Source organism: Falco punctatus, assembly GCF_963210335.1.
Source record: "Falco punctatus genome assembly, chromosome: 5".
Classification (NCBI taxonomy): domain Eukaryota; kingdom Metazoa; phylum Chordata; class Aves; order Falconiformes; family Falconidae; genus Falco; species Falco punctatus.
Window position 1 is genome coordinate 90,990,682 of NC_137584.1, and position 13,121 is coordinate 91,003,802.

Here is a 13,121-nt window from a genome sequence, read left to right on the forward strand (position 1 = left end):
CGGGAGATCACACGCAGTGCCGTCATTCAAGTTCCATACTGTGTCCCAGCATTATTTGTTTGCTTCTTACTGAGCTGTAATACACAGTTAAAAGTGAAATGAAACTGTTTGCTAATAGAAAAGAGCTAACTGTGAATCATTAAGAGAATAATAATTTATGTTAAAACCTGTAGTTTATTTTTTTTTCTAGTGTGTAATAGATCTTCTGCAACAACTATTTCTTATTCCAACCTGTGGAGCCTTCTGATTCGTTGCCAAGGAGACACTAACCAGGTCAACGGACCTTCGGCAGACTTGGAAATATTTTGGAGTTACTCTGACTTCCATCAAGCTTTCTCCTCAGACGAGAGGATCCGCAACACACAGCAACAACAAAAAAAATTACTTAACTGCTACTGCAGATGGGAAAAATGCGTGTGCATGATGAAGTTTCAGGAAAAATTACATGCTTCCTGCATTTCTAACCTTATTAAGCTTGATTCTACCCAGACTCGTCAAATGTGCACAATGAAGATAAACCCCTTCTGAGCGGGTTGCTTCCATGCGTCCTGACTGACTCCTCCATTCTCTCTCCGCAAGGTTTCCACCACGCAGAAACCCCCTCAAACCCCTATCTTGGTTTTTTTGCATACAAGCTCACCTAACGTGACGTCCTCTGCTAAAATTACTTTTTCATTTGAACACGAAGCTCAGTAAGAGGGGAGTAGATATTCAGCTGTTTCTGGCCTAGCTTACAACTGAACACAAAAGAGATCTTGGCATTAGTTTTTAAAACATCTGAAGTGACCACAACATTTTTTAATCCAGCCTGCCTCTGCCATTAGTCTGTACGTCTGCTAGAAGTGACCAGTTTGAACTCATAATTCCATAAAACACCACTTCCTAAACTTATTTGCAGGAGGTATCATTTTGCTGCAGTATGAAGGCTCAGTTGATGACAAAGGAGGATGAAATGCTGATTAAAATAGGCAGCCAGCAGATGAACCGCAACCTGAGCCATGCTCCTGTGGTCAGATCATACTTCCTGCAAATTTGCTGGGCTGAGCTCAAAAAAGTGGCTTCCCCACCCTAGCCCCATCTTAAAAAACAGATTCAGCTGAAGGAAAAATCGAGAATCATTAGGCTTACTCTGTCTGGACTGACCTAAAGACTCTGTCTAGGCTTTATACCACTTACAGAACAAGAATAAATTAAAAAAACCCAAACAGAACAAGCCCACCCACTAACACCATTAGTCATGGCTAGATCTTCAAACAGCGCCTGCATACTCAGATTACAAACAGATACTAAAAGCTTGGATATTAAGCAATAAACATTAAAAAGCATCTCCCCCTTCCTGAATAATAGTTCCCAAATTTACTTAAATTTGTACTTAAATTATTGAAAATAGAAAGAGGAAGAGATGCACAAGAAAAAAGGCAATGGAAAGTGCTTCTCAGAGAGCACCGATAAGTCGACAGGCCAGAGGAAGAGAAAACAGGGAACCGAAAAAAATAAGGAAATGTTCTATTAATAGCAGATACAGTTGCAACTACAAGGGTCAAATAGGAGGAATAAAAATATAAATGTATTAAAATACAAATAGAGGTTGTCCATCCTGGCCTGTACTCAACTGAAGCACAGCAAAAAAAGCCAAAGCTTTGCTATCAGTTTTCTCCCCAGCTGAGTTGAATTCTTTGCTATGGTTCAGAAAGCGTTTTGCCACTTGGGGTAGAGGCACAGAAATGTCACATTTCCAGTAGTTCTTAAACATGCATCCATGTTACAGCCAAGTTTGACAGATTCAATCTTTTTCAAAATTAACGTGCACATACGTGTGCCCTGAAGCTTCAGCAGATTCAAGTTGTCTTCTTGGAGAACATAAGAATCTTTGCAGATTATGTTATTCAGTCTAAAACAGATTCTTCTTTGGTCCTCCTCAAGGAGCTAGATTCAAAAATAAGAACTCTCAACAGATGGAAGCCATTTAATGCAGTACTGCTAATGACAGAAAGGAAAATAAAAGGCAGAGAGAAATCCAGATAGGACAGAATAAATACCAGATGGCAAACAAAAAAAAATATTCAAGGGAGGGAGTAAAAGCAGGAAAAGACACACACAGATAGACACACACATACTCTGACAGTCCCGGAACTGGTGACATGACCTGTCGTTCCCTTAAAAGACCACGTGGTCAGCCTTTTTTCTGCTGCTCTGTTCTCTTACAATAAAATAAATGAGAACTGTGTTTATCAGGTTCCTACAATCATTCTGGGAAAATTACTCGCTGCCGCGGACTACTGCTTCATGTTTAATCTCGTTTCACTCAGGAAAGTTAAAAATAGAAGTTGGAGCAGCTCATATTTTGAAGGCACGGGGCGGGGGTGTGTGTGGAAGAAAAGTTGTAGCTCTACCCTGAGTGCAGTAATGGTGCAGACATTAGCAGAGCTTATTGTAGCTCTGCAGGCAGCGATCCTGCCAGTGAAATCAGGCAAAGCACAAACTTGCTTTATTATGAACCAAGCACAGAAAACAGAAGTTTTCATTTTTACTCAGTGCATCTTGACCGTTTGCATCTTAAAAGTTCACAATTAACTCATTTAATTTCCCTGTTGATTTACATTTGGACATCAGCTTCCTTTACAGCAAAGCTTAGATGCTCTAGCAGTGAACAACACGAAATACACGAGTCACACTCCTCAGCTGTATGGTGTGCTGCCATATACTCTGGTTTGGAGCCAGATTCTGACTCCAGGCTCTGCTTTCCTCTCTTTCACAGCACTACTGTGTGTTACCTGTACTATTCCGGGCAATAGGCGGAGTAACATTTTCCTACCTGGAAGGAGAAGGGTTTCTGCACTCCTAGACCAGGCTCACAACACGACGCACCACTGCCTTAGCCCACAGCCCTGCAGATACATTTCACAGTGGCAAAGAGATCAGCAAGTAAAGGAGACAAGTTTGCAGACTACAGAGTTTTAAGGGAAGCAAGCAAGGGTGCTTCACCATCTGGTCATTCATCACCTATTTTGACAACTGATGTTACACGTTGACAGGTTTGACAGGCGAGAGGTAAGCTTCCAGTCTCGGGATACGAGCCAGCAGGTCTTCCTTTCAACACAGATAAAATAGTTTTCCCTCTTGTCGGCTCAGTGAAATATAAAACATGTTCCCCAAACCAGTAGCAGCCGTGGTGGTCGTTAACAGCCGAACCTTTATGAGGAGAAACAAGCAGCAGGTCACCGTGTAGGCATCTCAACTGTCCTGTAAAGGTCCCCGCTCCATCCCTGGTGCTGGAAAACAACACTTGATCGGGAGCGAAGCCCAAACCCGGGAGTTCAGAAGAAACTATCCCTCACTTTCCCATAAAGATTTACGTACCGTTTGTCGTATTAAAAATGCTTAGAACGAAGCGTAATAAATATTCTTTGGGGAAAAAAGGCTAAAGACTTAATGAAACAACCAAGACATCAATCTGAAAGTATTCTCCAACAGTACCACGTTAAATATTAACGACTGCTTTAACTACCCCAGAGGGGGTTCTCTATTTCTATCAGATCAGGTCCCTGACGAAGTCATCTATCAGTAGAGCTGGCCAAGTCATCAGGGTTTCCAGCGAGCTGTAGGACCAGCAGCACACCCCTGTGCCTCCAGACAGCACGCACTGTTCTCGAGAGCAACACATGCATGGTGGCGGTTTGCAGAGCTTGCAGACACACACCACCAGTGAAAACCCTTTGGTGCCCACCATCATCTGGCGTTATTTTTCACCATCACAGGCCTTAACAGCTAAAAACTTCAGCACTCAAACACACCAAAACACCACAGCCCACGCCATCAAAAAAGAAAGCAATTATTTTTTCCCATGCCTTCTCTTTGGCTTTTAGTCAAATTGGGGGCTACTCATATTCAATGAACTCCCTACCGTTTGTCCACACAAAATAAAAAATTTCTCTAGTGCTTTCTTTCCATTGCAAGATTATTTATAGATTTCCTAACATGTCATAAACTGATGTGTCATCAAATGAATCCTGTGAACAGAAGTGCTCTCCCTGCCGAGCAAGGAACAACTGACACTCTTCTAACCTGCTTCACAACAAGCCACAGCCAGATCACTCTCCTTCCATCATTCAGGAGACTTTACACAAAGGACACAAAACAGGGACATGTGCACAGGTACTTGTGTACCAGGAGGCACATCCAGTAAGCGACCGAGGAAGACTCCTCCTGCAAGGTTGCATCAGCCGCTCGTGCCTTTGGGTGTCTTAAGAGTCGCCACGAGAGGACCATCATAGAGGTCTCAAGAGGTCTGACGTGCAGCATAACAACCTCCAGCCTCCTGAGGACCCATCAGTAAAGCCCAGCTCCAGCAACACATGTATCTCACACACAACACTGGAAAGCAAACCATGGGGTCATACCGCAAGACCCCAACCAGCCCCTGAACCACCGTTTACCATCTTCACCCCAGGCAGTGAATAAAAACTAAGTGTGTCACTGAACGGTGTTAGGAGGGGACTAATTTCTGACCCCTCTTCTTTTGTGCACTCTGCACAGTGCAAAAATACTTTGTAAACGTGTACGTGTGCTTGCCATAGGAGTATCTGACCAACTACTAAAATAACAGCACGCTGCCAAAATGTGCCACTCCTTGTCCTACAGAAAAAGTCTTTTGTTCACTTCAAAAAAGGTAAAAATTGATTTCAATGAAAAATACAAAAGAAATCGAAGCTAATTCAAATGTATAAAGTAATTCTACCACATTTGACCATGTAAAACTAAAGCATACTTACACAAACAGCTTGTTAGAACAAAATATAAAATACTCTTCAACCACAAATGGCAAAAGGAGTACAACAGAACAGCACGTCTGACGCAACAGTCTGAAGACAGACAACAAAGCCATGTGTAAGTGTCACACAAGGAGTAAAACTGTCTGTTGCTTACTCGCCTTTTACACAGATACCACTTTAGTTTCTGCGTATATCTTCAGAACATGTTTCATAATCCTGGCAACATGGTTTATAGAGACTGCAAAGAAAGGAAAGAAAAAAAATACCCACCAAGCTGAGGTAGAAATCTTCTGGCAGAGATCCCAAAACATCTCAAACAGAAAAAGAGATATAATCTAGCCTTATTTGGAAAAAAACCCAGAATTTCACTCAAACTATATTAGTATTGCCACATTTTATTGGTGGTGGGGAGTGGGGGGTGGGAAGAGAGATATGAAAAACAGGCTTGCAGGAATATATTAACATATGCAAAATGAGATAATTAAAAAAATATTTTTTAAAAATTAGAAAATCACTTAATTTAAATCTAAAAATTGTTTGGACAAGTTGGCTATTATTTCACATTTGCTACGCACAGTCTATTTTCATCTTCTTTCAGTGAGATTCTGTTGTGATGTTTTTAACTTACATGGAATCACACATAAACCAGCGCTGTTGAGAGGTAAATATAGAAGGTGCCAAAGAATTAAGAGGAATAAAAAAAATGTATTCCAAGATCACCGTCACCTTTAGAAGTGAAACACACAGTCCTCAGGGAGAACAGATAAACAGATACCAAACTCGGCGGGGAGTTGAGAAGGAGGAGGGAGTCACAGGCTTGCTATACAGCTATAAAACTATCAGCTTCGCAAGAGGTGGCGTACTCTAAATTAGACCTTCGGCTGTCAGCTATAAACAGATGCTTGTGCACTGTAAACAAAGTGAAAGGTAAATCCCACTTGCTTTTATCAGACAATCCAATTTTAAATCATTGCATGGCTAAAAAGTATCGGGTGATTCGGTTTCCTTGTAGGATTTGTAAGATTTAGTTTCCTTGTACATGACCACTATGTGCAATGGGATATAATTATGGAAAACCTACTGAGCTTAAGTTTCAGGTGTTCAGAAAACATAGCAAAAATGCCTCAAAATAAGAAACCAGTTTGGTTTTCAAAATAATGAACTCCTAATCCCTCACAATGGAGGCCAACCACGTTCCAGTCAGTTCTGACTTACTCCATATACTAAATCTTGTTTTGAAGTTGTTGTGTAAAATCACACATTTGCAATGATAAACCCAAAATTCAGAAACAGAATATTTTAGGCTCTGCCTTTAAAGAAAGTCACTCACTTTGCCTTGTTGTAAGGCCCATGATCCTCCAGGGATGAACGCGGGGCCCTCTCAGTGTCACAGCCAGCCCCTCCTGCCAGGGAACCGGACTGGCCATTCCCACCGCGGCTCAAGTCACCACCGGTTCTTACCTGACAGCTCCTGCCCCACTGGGCTCAATGACTAAAACCATCAATGAACAAAAAACTTGACGTAACAAATTGTAGCGTCTGATATTTTGTGTCGCTAATGCTTTTTCTCCCCCCCTTTTTTTTTTAATTAAATAAGCTATTTAAAAAATTAACGTCATTCAAACACGTTGAAAAGTTCAAGGCTCCAACATTCCAGTCACCACACTGGAAGAAATCCAGAGTACAAGCTGCAAAATGCAGTAATTCTAGCTACACAGCATTTTTATCACTCTTAAGTTTTTAGTATTGTCGGATTATTTTTTTTTTTTTTAACAAGTTGTTGGATATACTGCATCCAGTTGCTCCAAACTAGCACAGTAGAAAAACTGATGTACGTCATAACAGGTCTGTAGCTGCCAGGTGTTACCACGAATGGAAAATTTCAGATGTTCATCTTGTAAAAAGGGTTGACTTGTAAGCGTCGTCCAAACTTGCTTTTCATACACTAGCTGTGAACCCCTGGCTCAAATGAACGTCACAGCTCTGCATCTGTGATAGGTGTTTATTCCATGCATTAACGGCTCTTTCTGTTGCTCTCTTCTTGTTCTGAACCTTCTGTGAAGCAAGGATGTATATATGCATCAGCAGAGATTACGCTCACCCCAATGTAAAGGATGCACTGACTAGTCTTTTTTCCTAGTAAGATTCATCTTTTCTTGCAATGAAAAAGGTACATGTGTATTTGAAGAAAGAAAGAAGTCTATTATTTGCTCAGCTGCATGGCAGCCTCACATGAGGCTGGCACGGTTGGAATAAGAATTTTCACTCCGTTGCCAGCATCAGTACTGTCCTGGAGCAAGCAAGCACTAATCTCCCTTCACACCAGTTGTAACAGACAGTATCTATATATTTTATATATACTTAAAAAGTATGATATAACAAAGAATATCATTTCAGTGTACAGCTTTTCCTTTCCTTTTAGTCCTTTTTTATGTATCAAAACGAAGGTGAGACAACTCCAGTTCTCTCCGTTTCATAGGCCACATTTAAAGAGGAAAGACAACTACTACTAGTCCAGAAAGTCACCAGCGCCGAGATGACAGCAGTGAACTCCCATAACCCTCCTCAGCATTTCCCCCACACTTTGGGGAACTGGGAACGGAGCATTAGTGTTACTGAAATAAAGGTTTCACGTGTAGTTTTATGCCTAAGGGAGTCTTTTTCCCTTTTCAAATATACTCCATACAGCACGTGTTTGATGAACACTAATGAAGTATAGCATAAGCATTTAATTTGCAATAACAAACTTCAAAGGCAAGATCTCACTCCCTAGTCCTCAGTCACAGTCGATTCTTGTTAAGGTCAAGAGAAACACTGCAGGGATCAGACTAATGAATTTCAGCATAATCAATATACTTGCCTTTCTCTGCATGCATATGTGGGTGTCCATACACACACACACACGTATATATAAACATGTTAATCACACACATATATATATATGTATGTAACCTATGCTAATCATACCTGCGGGGTTTGCATTTTTCTCTGAGAAGCAGAGTGCACCCAAAGCTTGCTGGTGTTATTAATGATGAAAATACTACTTACTGGCATAAGTTCTACAAATGCAACAAACCAAACCGTACATTTGGATGGCGGCGGCCACCAGGGAATCCAGCTTTCTCAACAGCAAGCTGTTCCAGAAGTCCATTAACAGACAATTAGCAGATTTCCAGTAGGGCATTTTCAAAGGAAGAGGTAATGCAGAGTCATTACCAACAGGAAAAGCTGGCGCTGACCTGCCGGCTCTAGACACAGACAGGGCAGCCCCCACCTCCACAGCTGGGACAAAGCAAGTAGGTCTCTACTTGCAGAGATATAATCAACACTGTAATTGAGGAAAAACACAAAGAGAGACTGGCTTCTCCTTTGGCCAATACAGACTTCACCACACCTATCATACACCAGTGACGCAGGTCTGCCAACATCTTCTAATTTACCGTTCTTCCATAGAGAACATGAAAGTAATATGACACAAAAGGTCAAGTAAACCATTAAACATAAGGTAAGCCATTTTCACTGAAGTGGCACAGTTGCAGCATATTGGCACTTTACAATATCAAATGAGTCTTGGATTTGCCTCGTTAGGTAATGACCTTTCACCTCAGTCTCATGATCGAGTTATAGAAAATACTACTAATTAAGTGAATGACGTTATAACGGTGGAAGCCCTCCCCTTTCTGCCTGCCTGCAGGATTTGCACGTGTAGTTGCACAGCAGTAGGAAGACAACGAGGTTTGCAAGGTGGAGGTGTGCACTCCTTACTCACACCCCGTTGTTTAAACTTTGTACAGATCTGCTCACAGCGCAGAACACCGTCACCTTCCCATCCCACAGCTACCAGCAACAACACCGCCTCCTATACATCTCTCCGTAATTACAATAGCAATTAAACCAGTATGGCAAATAGGAAAGGCTTTAACGACACAAATACTGACTTTTGCAACTGGAGAAATCGCAGAAAAAGGAGTATTAAAAAAAAAAAATCCAGAATGAAGCGGGTACATTGTTCGAAGCACCGTCCTTACCGCTCCTGCCAATGTGCTTCAACCACGTCACATCCTGCAGCCAAACTCCCTCTCCAGTTTGCTCTTCTGAAGAGCCTTCCCCCTGCACTTTATGTTATTCCTACATTCACCAGCTGCACCAGTCTTTATTTAAACTGACTGCTTGTACACATACCTAAAATGTAAAATAACTCACATTGGAAGCACTAAGAATGCTTTGGGGCAGTATCCATCAATGTTTTCATCACCACAATACAGCAGGCGCTAGTTCAAGTAAACATTCAATTTTCTACCCTTCCAGTGCTGAAATTGGGTAAAAAAAAGCAGCAATGCCTATGGGTTTATATACTGATAAGAGAAAATGCATGCTGCTACACCAGATGCTGCAGAGGTGGCAACTGAGCTGTGTTCACATCAGAGAGCTCTAATAGTGGTGTTTCACTACATTATCAACAAAACAAAACAAAAAGATACAAGAATTGTTATTTGTTCCAGTCAAATATCAAATTGAGATAATATATTTTTCTCATATATGTCCAATTTTCACACCGTAAGCATTCCTTCCCTCCCAAAATTCTGTGCAAAGTTACAGTTAGCATATTTTCACCTAGCCCACTAACAAATAGAATTATTCATAATAAGCACAGTCATTCACTGGAGTGAAAGGTCTAACACTTAACACAAGTGTAACACACTCAACTACAACAAAGGACACATGTTTGGGTAGAAAGCACCTTCTATCAACACGGTACTTCTTGATACTGCTTTACAAGGGACTTGTTCCCTTTTTCTTCAGTCGAGAAGAACGAGCATGTTTACTGGGTTATCTTTCTAGCTAGTAGATGCAGGCACAATTGCAACTCTAAGTGGCAGAAAGCAAGCAGCGTCTCCTGTTAACTCTTCCTAAATGACTTTATCTCAGGCTTCAGACTGAGGCTGTTCTGCCCCTTAGCCTTGCAGAAGCTCAGACAACTGCAAAGTGCTCAAGACCTCACGACCCAGGCCACATACTTGAGGAATCACAAGGTATCTGAGAAGAGTGAACACTGACAACTCTTCTCTCTTATTAGAAAATGCAAGAAGTCATTTATTTCCCACGAGCAAATGTCAGCAGAAATCCTGCTGAAGAAGATGCAAAGGGCTTTATCCTCCACAACTGAGTGAACCCAACTGTTCTTCTGCTCTGACTTTCCACCTAAGGGCTCGCCCCTTTTATGAAGGGCAAACAGTCTCTTCCTTCTCAAGCAGGGGCAGTAATGCCTTGGGACCACTTCTCGAGGTAACAGCAGCAGCTTCCTAGTGGGAGAGAAACAGTCTTTGGGGACAATGCACAGTAACAGCACTAAGCAGCCTCCAAAGCACCCACAGTTTGCTTGTGTGTCTCCAGAGCATTTTACACACCGAGTGATTTTATCCACTAGTTCCCCCCCCCCCCCCCCCCCGAAAATTCCACTGAATTTTCCCCCTCAAGTCCTTAACTCAGATTTGGATCAAAAGGTTTCTTATTCAACAGATTTTCTCCAAAGGCATGAAGAAAAGTAATCACTAGAAATAGCTGGGCATTTCACGACACAGAAATCGCTTAAAGATGGGACTTCTATACACTGTGTGTGCCAGTGGCACAGCAGAGCCAAACAACAACGGAACCATCAGCCTCTTGGCTGAAACACAGTGACATTAAACATCAGAGTCATCAGAAAAATGTGGTAGAAATATCAGCATATTCCCAACGAAAAGCACTGATGGAAAAGGGCTAGCGAATATTATAAAGTGTATACATTGAGTGTGGGTGCATCTTGTTTGTTGGATATCAAGCTCTGGGTTCTCACATACTATTTACGTAGAGTCTGATTAATATTTTACCAATTATAACAAGTATATTTCTTGCAGATGGTCTTTGTGTCAAGAAATACTCATAAATCAAATACAATAAATTTATTAGAGTCCTCACGCTGAAATTTTTATTGTCATTTAGCCAACGCACGCGGTTCTGAAGCACACTCCCAACCCAGCAGCCAAGGGCCACGTTCGATAAACCAAATAGCCTGCTGCCACCAGAAGGACACCAGTGGGATTACTCCAGGCGTAAAGCAGCTCTTATCACCAGTGAAACTAATACAGTAAATTAAATTTACATAAGGAGGAGATAAATCTAGTACTTTATCAGGATGAAGTCGTCTTTGGAAATAAAAAAAAGCCGGGGGCGAGAATTCGCAAGAGCTGATTTCCCCCAGTTCCTCACCGTTCTGCAACCTTATGGTATAGGAGGCTGGGAAGCAGGAAGGCAGAGGGCAAAAAAATAAAAATCGACAGAAGAACACCAAAATGGTACAGTTCTCCAGAGTCAGGCTTTCCTTAGGGTTTTGTTCTACCTTCCAGGATATTCCACACAAGAAATGAGATTTATTTTTTTTTAAAAAAAGTGAATTTAATAAAGCAACATGATTTCTCTACAAAATAAATGTGGCATTTTAGAAAGAGGTCAGATGATTCATGCACATTCAGCCAATCTATGGGCAGGAAACAGCAGTAAGGAGTAAGATTATAATGACATCTTTTATAAATACAAAACCAGGACTAGTCTGTACACAAACCAGGGGAAAAGAAACATTGAAATGCTGCAGTAAATATGATACACTTGTGGTCCTTATTCACCTCCATACTTTTCACAGGTGCCATGCTTTGCACAGGTGGAATGCAGAAGGGTACAGGGAAGTCCTTCACCTTACTTATACTAGCAAGTGGTTGATTTATGGTACAGATCCATGCTTACTACTTAGAAGACACGAAGTACTACAGCAATTAAACCACAACGGCAATGAATCTCTCTGCTGCTGATCATCAAGGAGATGGGTGTCAGAGAAAAAAAAAAAAAAAGAATCCTTGAGAGATAGGAATGAGGCATTATTCATCCCATTAATTTAGGTGCTTACGTTCCCTATACAGTATAAGGCATCTAATATTTTCCATGTTGACCATACAAAGGACTTGGGCTTATAAATGAGGTACTTGAGAATAACCAGTGTGGCCACCTCCTGAAAAAACTTATTTGGTGCAATTAGGTATTATCATCACTGGAGACATAAGGGTTACCTGCCTTCTGAACTTCAGATGCAGATCACTGCACACAAGGTAAACAGCTGCATAAACAAGTACTCTGACTTTATGTTGCTATTCGGCTGTTTGCTCCCCTTCCTCCACCACCCAGAGGAGAGAAGAAACAAACCCGTAAAAAGATTAACAGAAAAGTTGCTGTTAACATCTTAATCATGCAGATTTTTCACAATGAATTCAATATAAAGTCTGGAATAAATTTGCTCAGAAATTCACGTGACAATTGACAAGGATGGGACAACACAAGAGCTTCAAGTGGAGCTTGCTACTTCAGGTGCTGGGAAGACAGCAGCATCCAAGACAAGTCCAAAACCTAAGATGTTATAAGCACAGAGGAACACTTTTGAAGCTTGCCGTTATCAGCAAATACAATATAACACAAAACCTCTCATATTTAAATTCAGAGATACTAAAAGTGTTCTAGGCAACTCTCTGAAGCATGCAAGTATGCGTTTATCAGTTCTCAGCTTCTTGAAGATTTAGTTAAGCAACCTGTAGGGCCAAGACCACTTTCCCCTCCCCCTCACGCACATTGTTCGAACAAAAGGAAACGGTTCACACCATATCTCTGTGTGACAGCTACAGATATGCAAGAGGCCGAGATTCCCAGGCTAGCTGTGATAACTGAAAAGGAGGTATCACAAATAATAGCTAGGATAAAGGGTTTTCCCGTTAGGTAGATTTCTGGAAGAGGAAAATAAGTTTAAGCCTCCCTACTTCCAAACCACAACCGTATTCTCAACCTTCCCCCCCATACTGGGCGGCGTGAAAGAGAGAAGGTCCTAAAAATGACCAGAAAGCCAAGGGTTTTTTTAGGATGCTCTAGAACAGAGACCCTGCCAGTATCCACAGGACTTAGGTGTTACTTCCTATGTCACTCGGTAGAAATAAGCACCGCAAAATCGATGCATACTTAACACGAACTTGTGTCTGTACAAAGTAGTTTGCGTACTGCTTAGCTCAAAACTTCACCTTTAAAGTGTGTTGAACTGCATAAGCTTTGGTTATTCCCAGGAATTCCATCCATAAGGAGATGAGGAGAGTGGTGTCTGTGAAGACCATGAGATGCACCTGATGACAGAGAGAGGCTAGTTTATGTTGGAAGGTATGATCTCAAAGACCACGGTTTTTCCAGTTTTGGTTCTTAAAGCAGCACATGGGGAATGAGATATCCTCTCCCAACATACCGCCATCCTCCTAAGCTATATGCCTATGTTACACCAATGGG

The 13,121-nt window shown here is 41.5% G+C and overlaps 1 protein-coding gene across 3 annotated transcripts in view; it reads right to left on the reverse strand.

The window, feature by feature from the left end:
• Nucleotides 1–13,121, reverse strand: part of COMMD1 (copper metabolism domain containing 1) — a gene marked incomplete at its 5' end in the record, with an annotated part of 79,474 nt that overhangs the window by 64,903 nt on the left and 1,450 nt on the right. The window contains one exon of one of the 3 annotated variants that reach the window (XM_080388616.1): nt 1,815–2,106. The exons of the other annotated variants lie outside the window; for them this stretch is intronic. Of the gene's footprint in view, nt 1–1,814; nt 2,107–13,121 lie in introns of those variants that run through there. 3 annotated transcript variants of the gene reach the window in all.